Source organism: Bos mutus, chromosome 18, assembly GCF_027580195.1.
Source record: "Bos mutus isolate GX-2022 chromosome 18, NWIPB_WYAK_1.1, whole genome shotgun sequence".
NCBI classification, from domain to species: domain Eukaryota; kingdom Metazoa; phylum Chordata; class Mammalia; order Artiodactyla; family Bovidae; genus Bos; species Bos mutus.
In genome coordinates this window covers 17,649,706-17,666,848 of record NC_091634.1, presented here as the reverse complement: position 1 = coordinate 17,666,848, position 17,143 = coordinate 17,649,706, and the positions used below count along the sequence as shown (strand labels likewise).

The 17,143-nt window shown below is 47.7% G+C and overlaps 1 long non-coding RNA gene across 2 annotated transcripts; it reads left to right on the top strand.

The window, feature by feature from the left end:
- Window positions 1–333: 333 nt before the first annotated feature.
- Window positions 334–15,751, top strand: LOC102279413 (uncharacterized). 2 transcript variants are annotated; one of them, XR_011467690.1, is made up of 4 exons: window positions 334–2,785; window positions 5,425–5,599; window positions 14,139–14,320; window positions 15,520–15,751. It is a non-coding gene; the product is annotated as an uncharacterized lncRNA (long non-coding RNA). The 2 variants fall into 2 exon arrangements; XR_011467689.1 differs by lacking the exon at window positions 5,425–5,599 and having other exon boundaries at window positions 335–2,785.
- Window positions 15,752–17,143: the final 1,392 nt, after the last annotated feature.

Genomic DNA, 17,143 nt, shown 5'->3' with positions numbered 1-17,143 from the left:
TGCCTGGAAAATCCCATGGACGGAGGAGCCTGGTAGGCTGCAGTACAGGGGGTCGCTAAGAGTGGGACATGACTGAGCGACTTCACTTTCATGCACTGGAGAAGGAAATGGCAACCCACTCCAGTGTTCTTGCCTGGAGAATCCCGGGGACGGGGGAGCCTGGTGGGCTGCCGTCTGTGGGGTCGCACAGAGTCGGACACGACTGAAGTGACTTAGCATGTTACCTTTATACCCACTTTTTGTTGTTTAGTTGCTAAGTCATGTCTGACTGTTTACCCACTTTGGTGAGTTTTTTTTTTTTTTTTTTAAATTGTGAGTGGATGTTGAATTTTGTCATATACTTTCTGTCTACGAAGATTATAATATTTTTGTCTTTCCTTTTGTTACTATGATATATTGATTGATTTGCATGTGTTGACTTTTAAAAAAATTATTTGTTTATTTTTGGCTGTTCTGCATCTTCATTACTGCATGCAGGTTTTCTTAGTTGTAGCAAGTGGGGGCTACTCTTTGTTGCAGTGTGCAGGCTTCTCATTGTGGTGGCTTCTGTAGTTGCAGAGCACAGACTCTAGGTGTGCGAGTTTCAGTAGTTGCAGCACATGGGCTCAGTAGTTGTGGCTCACAGGCTCTGGAGCTTGCAGGCGTGAATTGTTGTGGGATACAGGCTCAGTAGTCGTGGCTTTTGGGCTCTAGGGCACAAGTTCAGTAGTTAGAGTGCATAGGCTCTAAACTAAAGAGTTGCTCCGTGGCATGTGGGGAATCTTCCCAGACCAGGAATTGAACCTGGGTCCCCTGTATTGGCAGACAGATTCTTATCTGCTATCTTCTTATCCACCAAGGAAGTCCTGATTTGCATATGCTGACTTTCTTTGTGATCCTAGAATGAATCAAACTTGATTGTGGTATATGATTTTTTTTTAATGTATCATTGGATTCAGTTTGCTAATATTTTGTTGAGGATTTTTACATCTATATTCATCAAAGATACTGGCCTGTAATTTTCTTTTTCTGTAGTGTCTTTGTCTGGTTTTGGTATTAGAGTGATGGTGACTTCAAAGGATAAATTTGGAATTTGGATAAATTTCCCTCCTCTTCAGTTTTTTGGAATAGTTGGAGAAGGATGAGTCTAAGTTATTTTTGTAATGTTTGGTAGATTTCCCCAGCAAACCCATCCAGTCCTGGCCTTTTGTATGCAAGGACTTCTTTTTTTAAAAAAATTACAGATTCTATTTTACTTCTGCTGATTGAGCTGTTCAAATTATCAGTTTCTTCTTGACTCACTCTTGGCAAGCTGTATGCTCCTAGAAACTTGTCCGTTTCTTCTAGATTGTCCAATTTGTTGGTGTATAGTAGTCTCATGATTTTTTGTATTTCTGTGGTATCAGGTATTTTTTTTCTCTTTCATTCCTTATTTTGTGTATTTGGATCCATTCTCGTTTCTTCTTGGTGATCCTGGCTAGAGATTTGTTGATTTTGTTTATCTTTTCAAAAAAACAACTCTTGGTTTTATTGACCTTTTTTATTTTTTAAAAAATTTCTATTTTATTTGTTTCCTCTCTGATCTTTATTATTTTCATCTTTATGTTGACTTTAGGTTTTGTTTGTTCTTATTTGTCTAATTCTTTTAGGTGGTAGGTTGTTTACTTCAGACTTTTCTTGTTTGTTTAGGACAACTTGATTACTGTGAACTTCTGTCTTAGAACTGTTACAGCTGCCACAGTTTTCAAACTGTTGTGGTCAGAAAAGATGCCTGACATAATTCCTATCCTTTAAAATTTGTTGAGGCTAGTTTTGTGAACTAGTATGTCGTCTGACCTAGAGAATGTTCCATACTTGAGGAGAATGTATACTTTGGCGTCTTTGGCATATTTGGATATAGTGTCTTGTAGATATCAATTAAGTCCAACTGGTCTGTTGTGTCATTTAGGATTTCTGTTGCTTTTATCTATGTTAGTGTTTGTTTTGTATATTTAGGTACTCATATACTGGGTGCATATACAGCAACAAGTACAATATCCTGTTCTTGTATTGATCCCTTTATCATTCTACAATGTCCTTTGTCTTTTTTTTATAGCCATTGCGTTAAAATTTATTTTGTCTACTATGAGTATCACTACCTTTGTTTTCTCGTCAGTTTCATGTGTATGAAGTATCTTTTTCATTCCTTTAGTTTAAGTCCTTGTGTGTCTTTCCCCTGCATTGAGTCTCTTGTAGACAGCATATTATAGGTTCTTGTTTTTTAATTCAGTCTGACATTCTATGTGTTTTGATTGGAACATTTAGACCATTGATGTTTAAAGCAGTTATTGATGAACGTGTACTTATTTCCATTTTAAATCTGTTTCCAGTTGTTTTTGTAGTTCTTCTTTGTTCATTTCTCCTTTTTTCTTTTTCCTTTTGTGATTTGATGATGATCTTCTGTTATATGCTTGAGTTCTTTTTGGTTTTTGTGAATCTGTTGTATGTTTTTGATTTGCAGTTACCATGGAATTCAAGTATGTTGACCCATAGCTATATCCACTTGCTTTAAACTGATAGTCCTATAAGGTCAAACATACTCTAAAAGATCTACATTTTTATTCTCCCCTTCCCCATATTTTTTGTCTTTTATGTTCTATTTTACATGTTCATGCTTACCCTTTTACTATAGATTATAGCTATAATCACTTATATGAATTTTTTATTTTTTATTTTTTTTGGCCATGCAGCTTGTGAGATCTTATTTCCCCAACCAGTGATTGAACCCAGGCCATGGCAGTGAAAGTGCCGAATTTTACTGGCTTGTGTAAGTAATCTTCAGTCCTGTGTATTTGCCTTTCCTGTTGTGATTTTCCATTTCCTGGAAATTCTAGCCTCTTTTCTATTTGTAGACAATTTGTCATTGTTTCAGTGTAAGTTTAGTATTGCTGAATTCTTTTAGTTTTTGCTTGTTTGAGAAATTCTTTATCTCTCCCTCTATTCTAAATAATAATCTTGCTGGGCACAGTATCTTAGGTTGTAGGTTTCTCCCTTTCAGGACTTTAAATGTATCACGCTACTGCCTTCAGACTGCAAGGTTTCTGCAGAGATATCAGCTAATAGCCTTTATGGGGTTTCTCTTATAATTGATTTTTTATTTTTCTCTTCATTGTTGTTGTTTAGTCACTAAGTCATATCTGACTGTTTGTAGCCCTATGGTCTATAGCCTGCCAGGCTCCTCTGTCCATGGATTTCCCAGGCAAGAGGACAGGAGTACATTGCTGTTTCCTTCTCCAGGATTGAACCTGTATCTCCTGCTTTGGCAGGCAGATTCTTTACTGCTGAGCCACCAGGGAAGCCCCTAGCTTACATTTGTGCCATTCAAATTACTTACCTTTTGAATACAGCCACTTTTGAACCATGAAATCCTGCAGGGTCCCTAATCTTACCGTTACATCATGTTGCCTCTCTAGTTTGTTTCTTGAAGGATGCAGGTGTTCTATGAATAAAAGAGGTGGGGAAGAGGGTTAGAGATTTCAGTGATTCCACATAGAAATTTCACACCCGTGGCTTCTTTTCAGCTCTGCAACTTTGTTTACACTTATCCACTGCACTGCCCAATGCCTCCGAAGCACAAAGCTCTTTGAAATTAAAGAAAAATTGGCTCTGTCTGATTTGTTAGATACAATTTTCTCTGCCTGCACTCACCACATCTTTCTCTGCTTTCTGTTCTCTGAAGATGTGTTAAATTTAGTCATCTGGTGATAACCCCATATTGTTCTCTTTGTCTTAGAATTATACTTTTAAATTCTTACTTTTATATTTAAAATTGTATTTTAAAATTCCTAATACTGTCTTTTTCATGTTTTGAGACGGAAAGAGGAACTAGATATTTATTTTTCACATTTTTTCCAAATTGAAGCGTTCAGTCAGTATGCAGGTAGAATGTTTTGTAAGCCTGTATTGCATACCACACAGCTGTGAACCATATTGCACCATTGTGCAAAGTTGCCCTGGACATTTAACCAGCGAGAAGTCTGCCTTGATTTATTATTCCTGGCCTCTCCTCAGGATCTCTCTTAGTTTGAGGCTTCCTCAGTAATCTTGGGCTTTTCTCTGATTTTTATCCCTGGACAACTAGACCAAAATGATTCACGTATCTCTCTGATTTATTATTATTCCTTCCATGCCTTTCCTGAAACAGTGCAGAATGGGCTAGCTCCTCATGGATTGGGCGTGGAAGATGCTCCTGAGTCTGGGCCAGCCCGATGTGTCTTCTCAGAGCTGCCTTTGTGGTAGAAGCAGATAATTTGAATCTGGGCTTGTCCTGCTATCATCAGCAGGGCCTCTTCACCTGACTGTGATATGTTGCCCAGGCCAGTTTCTGTGCCCCTGCTGCCCAAATACATGGGGCTATGTGCATCTCTGTAGGCTTTACAAGTGGGGCCCATTTGTCTTAGCAAGTAGTCAATTTGCAGTTAGCTCAGTCATCTGGGAATGGACAGGATGTATCCATGTGTGTGTTTTCTATGGTGTCCTTCACAGTGGAAATTGTATTTCTGTCAACTCTTTGCTGTGCTGAGCACCCCTAAGGATCTACTGAGCTGTGTGCCTTCCTCAGGTACCCTCTTGGGGCACATAGAACATCTGAGCCTTCCAGATGTGAACCCCTTCAGATGTCTGGATTTCAAGCCCTGGCAGGATATCCTGTGTTCTGAGTCCATGAGCATGGCCAGCCTGAGGATGAGAGTAGATATGTCATAGCTTTAGAAGAGTAGTCAAGTGTTATACAATATTTAAAAAAAGGAATTGGATATAAACTTCCAGGTTAGATGGTAACAGTTAAACAGTGCATTTATCCATGCAGCTCTTCATTGCATTCATGTCCTCCACTATTGCTTGATTTTGGGCTTTTCCTTGTTAGGAGCTTGTCTCAGTCCTGTTATTTCTATCCTGGCACCCAGAGCTTGCTCCCATCTCTCTCTGATTTTCTGGCTCCCAGGACTTAATCATGGAGAAGGCAATGGCACCCCACTCCAGTACTCTTGCCTGGAAAATCCCGTGGGCGGAGGAGCCTGGTGGGCTGCAGTCCGTGGGGTTGCGAAGAGTCGGACACGACTGAGTGACTTCACTTTCACTTTTCACTTTCATGCATTGGAGAAGGAAGCACTGGCAACTCCAGTGTTCTTGCCTGGAGAATCCCGGGGACGGGGGAGCCTGGTGGGCTGCCATCTATGGGGTCACACAGAGTCGGACACGACTGAAGTGACTTAGCAGGACTTAATCAGTGGGGCAATGTGTGCTTTTGCCTGGATTCCCACATGGATTCCTATGGGCTGGGATAGGGGTGCACCCTCAAAACACCTTGTCAGGACAGTTTGGGAATATCTCAGTGCAAGGTCCATAGAGAAATATATGGACAAAGAGCACCTCCCTCCCCAACCCAGGTTCCTGTTCTCTGTGTAGGGTGGCGATGCCTCTGAAGCGTCAACTATGGTATCCCTCTGCCTTCCTCCTGCTGCCTTCACTGAGCATCCTCCTCTTGAATTCTTGTCCTTCCTGATCAGGCAGATGGACATAGGACACTAGAAGACTTTGTGTTCCCAACAAAGGAGACCCATACACAGGAACTTGGGGGCAGGTAGGTAATTAGGGAGGTGATATCAGGTGCTTAAGAGAGGAACTAAGGACAGTGAACACCAAAGTGAGAAAGGCCAAGGAAGTGGGCAGGTGGGGCCCTAGGCCATTGGGTGCCTTGAGAGAGAGTGTGGAGCTCACCTCTGAGGAGACCCACCAGCAGTCAAGGAAGCTGGGGTCTGTAGTGTCTGAGGGTTGCCCCGTGGGCTTGAATCCCCACACTTTCCACTGAGTGGTTCAGCAAGCTCCCAGGTGCTGGAGAAATCCACCAAGCAGGTAGGGGAGTTGCAGATGTTTGAGAAGGGGAGTATCTGCAGTGGGGGATTATCCCACAGCTGCAGGTGAACTCAGGTTGGCCTAGGTGGCAGCGAGATGGGGCTTCTATGATCTCAGAGGGAGATTCATGTGAGAATCAGAGATCAAAAGCTACAGGTTTTTGACAGTTACCTTCCCACCCATCTGAAGTCTGGAATGTCAGACAGAAAAGGATTTGGGAGAAATCAGATACTGCCTTTTCTTCTAACTCCAGATTAGATAAGGGTGCTGTGGATCAGAGGAAGGCAGGGAGAGGGGAGGGGGCAGGTGGACAGTATGGAGGTGTCTCCTCAGCAGCCTCAGGGAATTCTCTGCAGCTGAGCACAAGCCAAGAGATGGTTTGTGTCTGTCTCAGGAGGACCAACTGCCCCTCACTTGTATTCGCCATATCCTTGTATGGGTCCCCGTCAAACCTGTACACTCACTGCAGAGCAAGCTACATCTTTATCCAAGATATTGTAAGATGCACTCAACTCATCTGGGTGGCAACTGTCCTTTCAGAAGGCCTGGAGCTTTTGTGTCAGTTGGGTGGGGGTGGGGTGGAATACACATCCTGGGTCAGATGAGGAGAAGGGTCCCTGCCCCAGGACCTCCTCACACCCTCTCCTCACCTTAGCTCCCGCAGAGGCAGGTCTCCATCTTAGGAGAGCTGGGGTGGAGTGGTGGGCAGAGACAAGAGCCTGGTTTCACTCTGGGCAAGGAGACCTCCCCCGTGTTGCCCAGGGTCCCCTCCACAGGGAGAAGCAGCTGCTCTGGATCACCTTAGAGACTTGTCCTAAGCCTCCTCACCATGAAGACCTTAGAGATTCCCTGTCCTAGATCCAGCCCTGTGGGGTAAGCCCAGCAGACTCTTTTTCTGGAGGGGAGCTGTTGGGTGGGAAGGAGCTCTTAGAGATGGGGTGGGGTTAGGTGAAGAAGAATCAGACAAAGTGAGCATGGGGCCCAGTTCATGGGCAGGCAGCAGAGAAACAGGAGGAGCAAGAAACCCCAGGCCCCTGGACGTCCACTCTGAGTGTGAGACCCAACTCAGTGTGTTTATGTGGAAGCAGCTGAGTCAACAACTGGTGGGTTGGATTTAGGATAAACTGAGGCCCAGGGAGTGATGGAGTTCAGCATGTGAACCTTGACCCTTTGTTCTTCCTCTCTTGTCAGGTGCTTAGGACAGGGCTCTTTCTCACCCATTATTTTACTTTGGTCTCACTCCAGCCTTGGAGAATGGAGTTAGTTTGATTTTGTTAATGGGAACCAGAGGCCCAAAGAAGGGCTGGAATATGTGCACAGTCACAGGATGAGTTAGCCCAGCTTGTCTCCCCAGCGTGGATGGGTGGGGGAAGCTGTGTCTTTTTTAGCAGATGCTTCATCCGCTCTGAGCTTCAAATTTTCCCTTTAAGATGATCATGATTAATCCTAACCCTCAAGGTTGCTGGGAGGCCTAAATTTGGTGGATGACGCTCATGACCTGGGTCCTGGTGACAGAAGTGATCAGACACTCTGACTGATATATGATCACCAACCCTACCCCCATGTACTGAATTTGTGGAGAAGCATCAGTACTGAAATCCAGCTGCAGTGGGAAGGCACCCTGGTGGTCTCCACTGTGGTCACGTCCTCCCTCCCCCCACATCCAAAGCCCAATATCCATTGAGTAAGCACTCTCTTGTGAATTGCAAGGCTTTTTATTGCTGGAATCCTTTAATAGACACCTGGATGTGGCAGGTTGCTGACATGACTTAGGGATCAGGCAAGAGGCTTCCTTGGGTTCCTGGCAGGGACAGTTCCATCAGCAGAGAGAACTTGAGTATATCTTATTTTGTAAAAGAAGGTGCAGAAACCTGGTGAGGCCTCGGGTGGACATGACAGTTAATGGCACTGAACTCAGGGGCCTGGTGGCTTGTTTGGAGGGAGGCCTCTGGATGTGAGCAAATAAGGGTGGGTACATCCCAGTGAGGCTTCCTCCAACGGAAGAGAGGTTGTGGGGTCTCCCTGAAGGGCTGAGGGCAGTCTTTTGTGATAGAAAGGGGAACATTGCTGAGGACCATCTGGCAGGGCTCTGGAGTGACTCCTGAAAGTCTTCAGGGGTGAGTTGATCCCAGTCTGCTTCTTCCCTTTGGCCCTTGGAGACATAGAGCTTAAATAGCTGCTTGTCCCACCACCTCTAGGGCAGCAGAGAAAGGATTCACCCTGATCCTCGACTCTGGGCATCCCAGGCCTGGGGAGAGCAGGAGGGCAGCTTTTGGAAGCAGCCTCCTCTTAGGGCATGTGTGGCATAATGGCCCTTTGGAATTCAGGGAACAAAGACAAATGTGGGGTTTAGGTGAGATGGAGTAGGGACTTGAAGCACCTGATGTTTGGAGAGAGGAAGGACTCAATGGGAATGGACTGCAGCAGATTCAGGTTCGTGTGCTGGAGAGGCTGAAGTCAGGGAGGCCACTGGTGAGGGCCTAACTCGAAAGGCAGGTGGTGTCCCAGAGTCAGGAGGGCCTGGAGGGTCCCAGGCCTGTGACCAGGCAGAGCTGAGCAGTCAGGGCCAGCTCAAGAACTCCAGGCTGGATTGAGTCTTCCTGCAGGATCCTTTCCCACACTGGGTGTCGGCCTCTTCCTTTCTACCTCCTCATTTATGAGGTTCTTTCTGCTCCCAGGTCCCCAGGGAAGGGCCAGGGTGGAGAGGAAATGATCTCCCCCACTTTCCAGTGCCCTGAGCAGACCCCTGACACATCCCTCTCTGCCCCCCCATGCCCCCGCCATAGGTCCCACAGGCACATTCACAGACAGCCTGACCCACCAGAGCACTGAGAGTATCCTGTTTATCCTCTGGTGTCAACTTCTCATCAACACAGCTCTTCAGGGTATCAGCGGTTTCTAGTACATCAGAGTTTTGGTTATACTTTTAAACTTGTTCAATATAGGCCTCATGGCTTCCTGATAGGAACAGGTCAACAGTGTCCCTCAAGGCTGGGCAGATGTCATCACACTCTGAAACAGAACGATAAGGGGAAACTCCCTGAAAGATACTTACCAGAACACACTGTTCCCTTCCCTTTCTGACATGCTTATTGCTGCCCTGGGAAGGTGTCAGAACCCTTGGGGAGCCCAGATCACAGCTACTCACTAACGCCCACAATGAAGAGCAAGGCAGCGCAGAGCAGCAGAAGAGCTCCAGCCCGTGTCATGGTGCCGGTGGCAGGTGCTCGCTACTCACCTGGAGCCCTTTTATGCCTGTGCTTGTCCTCACCCCAGGGGACTGTGTCACGTGCTTCCTTTTTTCAGGAGATATGCCAGGCCACAGTGTAAAGGTGCCCGGGGCTGCACAGGAGGAGCTGTGTGTGTTGGCAAGATGCTAGTCCTTGAGTCCACAGAGGGCACTGGCTCAGCCTCCTCCCCACTGGAGGGCTCTGTGGGAGGGGCAGCTGACTCAGGAATATTAACAACTGAAAATCCCCAGGTTAACCAAAAAGTGAAAAAGTGCTCCCAGATCAGGCCTCCTGAATGGTGGGCAGTGACAGGCTGTCAGAACAACTGTGACCTTGAAGAGAGGCTGGTGTGGACCTTATGGGTCCTCATGAAGCTCAGTGCTTAGCAAATGGTCTCACAGGGAGTAAATTCCAGGCAAAGCCCTGAGCCCCTGGTCAGGGTCTCTGGTGGCTCCTGCCCTACTGCTATCACCGTGTCCTTGATCTTGTCAGTGGCCCTTGTTGGGCTACTTCCCTGAATAAGTATCTGGAACCTGGAAAGCTCTTCTATGTGCTGGCCCAGAAATTTCGTTTTCTCTTGACCAGTCCTGCCAACTGGTGACTTTGATAGAACATCATTATATACAGGATTATTCTTTACAACGTCTTTTTTTTTTTTAATTTAACTTTTTCTTTTGTATTGAAGTTTAGTGGATTAACTGTTTTATGGTAGTTTCAGGTGGACAACAAAGAGACTCACCCATAAAAATACATACATGTATCTATTCTTTCCCAAACTGCCCCCCCATCCAGGCTGCCGCATAACATTGAGCAAAGTTCCCTGTGCTGTACAATTGGTCCTTATTGATAATCCATTTTAAATATAGCATTGTGGACCTGTCTATGCTGAAATTCCTAATTATCACTTCCCCTCATCCTTACTCAAGGCAACCATAAGTTCATTCCCTGTCAATCTGTTTCTGTTTTGTAAGTTAGTCCATCTGTATCATGTCTTTTTAGATTCCTCATATAAAAGATATTGTAAGATATTTCTGCTTCTTAGTCTCACATTCCTCACTTAGTATGATGGTCTTTAGGTACATCCATTTTCTGCAACTCTTTCTACTCTTGAGTGTCTCTGTACTGTTCCCCCCAATCTCCTCTTGAGGAAAAGCCAGGCCCACTCTAGGCCACAATCTCTGGGCCAGTTGCACAACAGCCCCGCACTGCTGCTGCCTCTGTGAACTTATCCCTGCCTTTCTCCCCTCCCTCAGTGCCTCCTGTCTGCTTCTTGACCTGACTAAGTGTGCTCCTGCAGCAGGGACTCTGCACGTGGAGTCCTCCCAGCCTGGAAGGCTCTTCCTCCAGTGGCTGCATGATTCATTCCCTCATCCTCAGGTGTCTTCAAGTATCACAGGGCAGATTTCTCCAGACTTTTGAGCCCGCCTATCAAAGTGTCCTGCCTCCATCCTCCCCCCACAGCCCTCTGTCTTCTCCCCCTGCTTCATCTTCTCCCAGAGTGCCTCTTCCCACGGGGTCACTCTTTCCCTCCCTCTTAGGTGATGAAGAGCTGCAGGAGAGGGAGAGCTGTGCTGTGTACTGCAGCATCCCCAGGATTGGAGAGGGCCCAGCATTCAGTAGATGTTGCACAGTGTTTGTTAGAATAATGGCAGGAATATTCCATTTCTTGAGGTGATAAGCAAGAATATCTTTAATTCTACCTACTCTAGATGGCTTTATGAATATTACCTGGAAGTAATTACATATGGTAAAGGTTTAAAATGTGCAATGAGTCATAATCAAGTAGTTTTTTGCTGGAGGCATCTGACTGGCCTTTGCCTGAGTCACCTGTGGCAGATTAAGGTTTCCTGAATGCCTGATCTGAATTTGGGACACAAAGGTGTGACCACACTCAGAACCCTATGCCAAATAGGATTCACATCCGGTAACTACTCTTGGCAAAGAGTCACCAAGTACTGAGCTGCAGTGTCAGCTCACTTCCATGCAGCCCCTCCTCGCCATGGCCCCTGCTGCCAGAGGACCATCCCTCTGAAGGTCACGTGGTTGCAGCTCAGTTGGTTGCAGAAGTGCCTCAGAGGTTCCTGGGCAGGAAGATGAACACCACAAGGCCCAGGCTGCACATGCTGGCTCTTTGTCTGTGGCGGCAGAACTTCCATGATGTGGGACCCCTGCCCATGGATCCCATGCTTCCTGTCCTTCAGAAGACACTGCCCCCAGTGCCCTCCCCAACTCTGTGAGGAGAGGAGCCAGGGCCTGGAGTGCTGAGTAACACAGGTGGCTGCTATGGATCCAGCCCAGTGCCCTTCCGAGGGTGCCACAGGATCCTCTGAGACGTCCCCAGATCATGGGGATATTTGATGACATTAGGACGAAGAGTTGGTCAGGGTCAGTGGAGGAATGCCACTGATGTGGCCCTTTACTTGTGCAAGGTTTTTTTAAAATTAATTTTTAATTGGAGAACTTTTTATTTATTGAAAAGTTGCAAGTATTTCTCAAAACTGAGAAACAACATTAGAAAATTATTACTAACTAACCTCATACTTTATTTGGATTTCACCTGGGTTGTCCATTAATGTCTCCTGTATTTCAGGATGAAATCCACAACCTATACTCACTGCATTCACTGTCATGTGTCCCCAGTGTCCTCTGCTCTGTGGCTTACTCATTCTCTCCTAGTCTGTCATGGCCTTGACAGTCGTGAGGAGGATTGGCCAGGGATGGTAGGAGGCCTCCAAGCTGAGTTTGTCTGCTGCTGTTCTCATAATATCCCATGGGGTTCAGACTTTCTGGTTTGAGGAAGACACCACACAGGTGAAGTGCCTTTCCTGTCACCTCACATCAGGGTACACATGACAGCTGTGTGCCTTACCAGTGGGAATATCAGCCTTGATTAGTTGATTAATATTGTTTTTGTCTGGTTTCTGCACTGTTTTTCCCCTTCCCCTCTTGTTTCCTTTGGAGGTGAGTTAATAAGTCAAGCCCACACTTGAGGGGGCAGAACAGTTAAGTTTGCCTCCTAGAGGGGATAATCTACCTGTGATATTCAGGATGTTTCTGTATGGAATTTTTGTCTCCTCTCCCACATTTATTTAGTTTCATTTATTTTAGTTTATTAATGGTTTAAGTGTGCTAGGTCTTGGTTGCGACTTGTGGATTTTTTTCTTTGCAGAGCACAGGCTTTCTAGTTGCAGTGGGATGCTTCTAGTTGCCCCAGGGCATGTGGGATCTTAGTTCCCTAACCGGGGATTGAACCAGCTTTCATTGCACAGGAGGGCATCTAGGGAAATCCCTATTTATTTATTTAATCATTTCTTCATATCAGTTGAACTCACAGGTATTAATTTATACTTTGGGTTAGCGTCTAATACTCTGATTTATTTTGTCTGTCTAACTGTTGCCAGTTTGGCCATTGGGAGCTTCTCAGACTTCCTTCAAGAGTTTTCAAGGTCAATCTCATTTTGTTTGTACCAACAAACTGCTTTCCTAGCCTGGAAGGTTGAGTTTGGCTCTTGAGGGTTTTCACATGTGCAGTTCCACCTCTGGTGGACCCAGCAGTCTGGGCCTTAGAGCTCCCATCCCCTGTGTCCTGTAGGGCTGTGAATCTCATAGAGTCTCAGATACAGGAGACAAACTGCACCCCACAGCTGCTCACTGATGTTTCTGGATAGACTGCCATCCAAACACCTCTTGAGACCAGGTTCACAGATGGAAGAGGGTGGGACAGCCAGGAGAAGGGGCAAAGCTGGAGCCACTAGAGGTCCAGAACGTGCCAGGACTTGCTCTCTTAATGCCCAGAGGAAAGCTGGTAGAGTTATCCAATATTACAGAATTACCAGCGCCTGGGAAAACCCACATGTCTTCAGGTTATGAGTTCCCAGGTTGGAATGATTTGGAGCCCAAGGCTCCAGTACTGGTACTGTCTATCAGTACTCAGGGCCCAGTGTAGAGACTGAAGCTGTTAAGATATTTAGAGGCTGCAGGAAGGCCCAGCTCTTCATTCTTATCTCCAGGACTTGGGGGGAAAAGGAAGGATTCTGGATTACCTTTTTTCTGCCCAACAGTGGTGTAGACCTGTCCTTGACCCTCTTGTGATTCCAACTGCTCAGTTTGGGAGAGTGCTGCCCCTGGGAACCAGGATGAGCTGGGGGAAGGATGACCAGGAAAACTGGTGATGGTTGGGGCTGGGACATCAACGCACTTGGCTCCAAATGGAGTCACTTAGAAATGTTAGCTCCACTTGATCTTTGGCAAAGATGCTACCACATCTTCTCCAGGAGCTCTGCTCTCAGAGTAGGAAGGGCTTCCACCATAAACACCCCAAGGGCCTAGGGAGCCACCTGTGCCAGGAGCCTTGCCAAGGCCCCTTCCTCCTGGGAGGGGCATAGGCTGGGCTGAGGGAGCTAGTTGTTTATAAAGTGACAGAAACCCTGCCCTTAGCAGAGTACTCCAGCCACCACCATGATGAAGGGAGCACTGCTTGTGCTGGCCTTGCTGGTGACCAGAGAGCTGACCTTTGAGACGCATGAGGGTAGGAAGGAGGATCCAGATCCTTGCCCAGTTCCTTCTCACTGCATCCTTCCCAGTCCTGTCCAAGCCGCTTCTCGGGGCAGATTCTGAGGGCAGCTGTCTGATGGTACCCAGGAGTCCTGCACAAACTTCTTGAGGCTTTAAGTCTTTGAAGGGAGGGGGTGGTGTGGAGTTGGAAGGGTCATTAGCTGTGCACACCGTAGGGGATAGTTTGTTGGATGTAGTGGTGCTCACTGGAAGGGTGGAAGCTGGCTGATATGCCTGGGGATGGTGGGCAAGGGCAGAGGAGTCTCCAGACCTCGCCCCTCTTGCTGCTCCCTCTGCTGGGAGTGCCTCATAGGGAAGGTTTTCTGTCTGGGATGTAAGCAGTCCTGGGTGAGGGCGGGTCTGGAAGCTTTGGGAAGTGAGTCTGGAAGCTTTGGATGTGTGAGTTCCTATCAAGTGGTGGGAAACAGGAACCTCCTACTCTGGTTATTCTTTTGATGAAGTGTTTTCTGTCTGTGCCTTCAGCCAAAGCCTGCCCTATGTTTAGTGCAGCGTTTAGCTCAATGGCCCTTGGAAGCAAAACATTGTTGAACTCAACGCTCAGTTTGGTCAGTGCTACTGATGCAGAAAATGAAGCTATAGGAAGAATCCAGGATTGCTTCAATGAGGCGGGATTTGATGACAAACTGTTGAATATAAAAAGCATGGTAATTTACTCCCCTCACCCCTACCCTGCCCTGCCCACTAACATGCATAGTGCACTATGCCACATGGTAATAGATCATGCAGTCATGGGATATGTGGCAGACAAGAGCTATAAACAAAGAAGCACATAAACCTTTGCTCCACCCTGCAGCACCTGTAATATGCAAGGACAGTCCACCTGCATGTCCAGCCTCTTCTGCTACTGAATATGCCTGTGTTACGCCAGTCAGCTTGCACACAATAGGGGACTGGCGCCAAGTATGTTAACTCTTGTTTTTTTCCTCAGTTTGAGGAGCTAGCATTGGAGGAGTAGAATTTTATTCTTGACAGGAAAGGAAGCATTCAGCTCCCACATCTGAGGGAGTAATATCAGCTTCCTTTTAGGAATATTGTAAAGGATCCCCTACAGTAAGAGTCTCTTTCCAGGATGAGATTCTCTAGGTTTGTAAGGTTTATGACTTATCTCCACTTCCCTTCATCTTTTCCCCACTCTGATGGCCATTGCTCTGGCTCAGAACCCCATTTCCACCGAGATGGTCTCAGTGCCTACAAGCCTGATTTTCCACTGTGGTATTTTGGTGCCTGAAACTACTGAGGAGACTTCTAGGTCTTTGTGGCTGCTCACCTGAGCTAGCAATGTATCTCCTGAAGTATTCTTTTTTCCCCTCTTTGTTCTTTTCATAAGTATTGGAGATTTTAAATAGTCTATCTCAGCATATTTTCCTCAAGTTGTTGATTTTTTAAAATGAGAGGTTTTCCAGGAACAGAGTTTCATGCACTAACATGAGCACACAGGGCACATGGGGTTGTTTACGACACCTGCCTGCACAGTCCGTCCACCCAGCACACCTGACAGAAGAGGATCAGGTGCCGGAGGTGTGACCCAAACCCAGACTCTAGCACCTTGCTCCTCCTCAGAACCAGCCCCTGCTGTGCCCTGCTGACCCTTGTTATCTCCTCCCCTCCCTGGCATGGTTGGTGACTCTGTCTCCCTCCTGACACCTGTTCCTGGGCTATTAGGGAGCCATTCTCCCCCTGGTGCCTGCTGGCAGCCCCCTCTCCAGTAGTGGGTCTGTGGGCAGAGGTCCTTGCTGGGGATGGGGCTGAATCTCTGAGGGTAAGGCGTCAGGTGATCCTGGGGAGACAGAATAGCCAAGCTGTGGGCTCAGGTCCTGTCTTTCCTCCTTCTCCTCCCTCCTAGATTTCCGTCATCTTGAGTGAGGATTGCAGTGGCTATGTACTGTCCTCAGTGGTGGATACTGTTTTAGGATTAATTCTCAGTGTGACATCTTTGGCGAGATAATCTTTGCCAGGGATGCCTGGTCGGAGCTTGATCTACCTGCCTTTATTCTCCTTCTCAACGAAAGCTGGAATCCAGACACCTGTTTCACATAATATGGTCTCTGTCAGGCTGACTCTAATAAAATAACTGCAGCTTTGCTCAGTGTGCCCAGTGTGTGTGTGCTGTGGGAACGATGTGAGGCAGGAGATCTTGGGAGATGGTGAGAAGTGGTCATTGAGAGCATGGGGACCAGGGTCAGACAGAACGAGGATAAACCTGGGACTGTGGACAAGTTTGTGTGGCACATAGCGTGGGCGGCTGCAACTGGCGCACATAGCGCGACTGAGAGGAGCTACCCCACTTCCGAGGTCAGGGGCAGAACCCGGGAGGACCCCATGCCTGAGGGGCAGCAGCCAAGAGGAGTTACCCCACGTCCGAGGTGAGGGGCGGCAGCAGGGAGGAACTACCCAGTGTCCGAGGTCAGGGGCGACGGCCGAGAGTGCCAGGTTGTGACAGCGCAGGAGCAGCCGAGGGGAGCTACCCCACATCCGAGGTCAGGGGCAGAAGTCGGGAGGACCCCATGCCTGAGGGGCAGCGACCAAGAGGAGTACCCCACGTCTGAGGTCAGGGGCAGTGGCCGAGAGTGCCAGGCTGCGATGGTGCAGGAATGGCTGAGAGAAGCTACCCCACGTCTGAGGTCAGGGGCAGAAGTCGGGAGGACCCCATGCCTGACGGGCAGCGGCCAAGAGGAGTACCCCACGTCCGAGGTCAGGGGCAGTGGCTGAGAGTGCCAGGCTGCCACGGTGCAGGAATGGCCGAGAGGAGCTACCCCACGTCCGAGGTCAGGGGCAGTGGCCAAGAGTGCCAGGCTGGGACGGCGCAGGAATGGCCGAGAGGAGCTACCCCACATCCAAGGTCAGGGGGGGCAGCCGGGAGGAGCTACCCCGCGTCCGAGGTCAGGGGTGATGGCCAAGAGTGCCAGGCTGCGACAGCGCAGGAGCAGCCAAGAGGAGCTACCCCACGTCCGAGGCCAGGGGCGGTGGCTGGGAGGAGCTACCCCACACCTGAGGCCAGGGGCGGCGGCTGGGAGGAGCAACCCCACATCCAAGGAGCGGTGGCTGCGCGGGCGCAGGAGGGCCTAGAGGAGCTATTACACGTTCAAGGTCAGGAGGGGCGTCGGTGAGGAGATACTCCTCGTCCAAGGTAAGGAGCAGCGGCTTCACTTTGCTGGAGCAGCTGTGAAGAGATATCCAACGTCCAAGGTAAGAGATACGGAAGTAAGATGGTAGGTGTTGCAAGAGGGCATCAGAGGGCAGACACACTGAAACCATAATCACAGAAAACTAGTCAATCTAATCACACTAGGACCACAGCCTTGTCTAACTCAACGAAACTAAGCCATGCTCCTGGGGCCACCCAAGACAGGCGGGTCATGGTGGAGAGGTCTGACAGAATGTGGTCCACTGGAGAAGGGAATGGCAAACCACTTCAGTATTCTTGCCTTGAGAACCCCATGAACAGTATGAAAAGGCAAAATGATAGG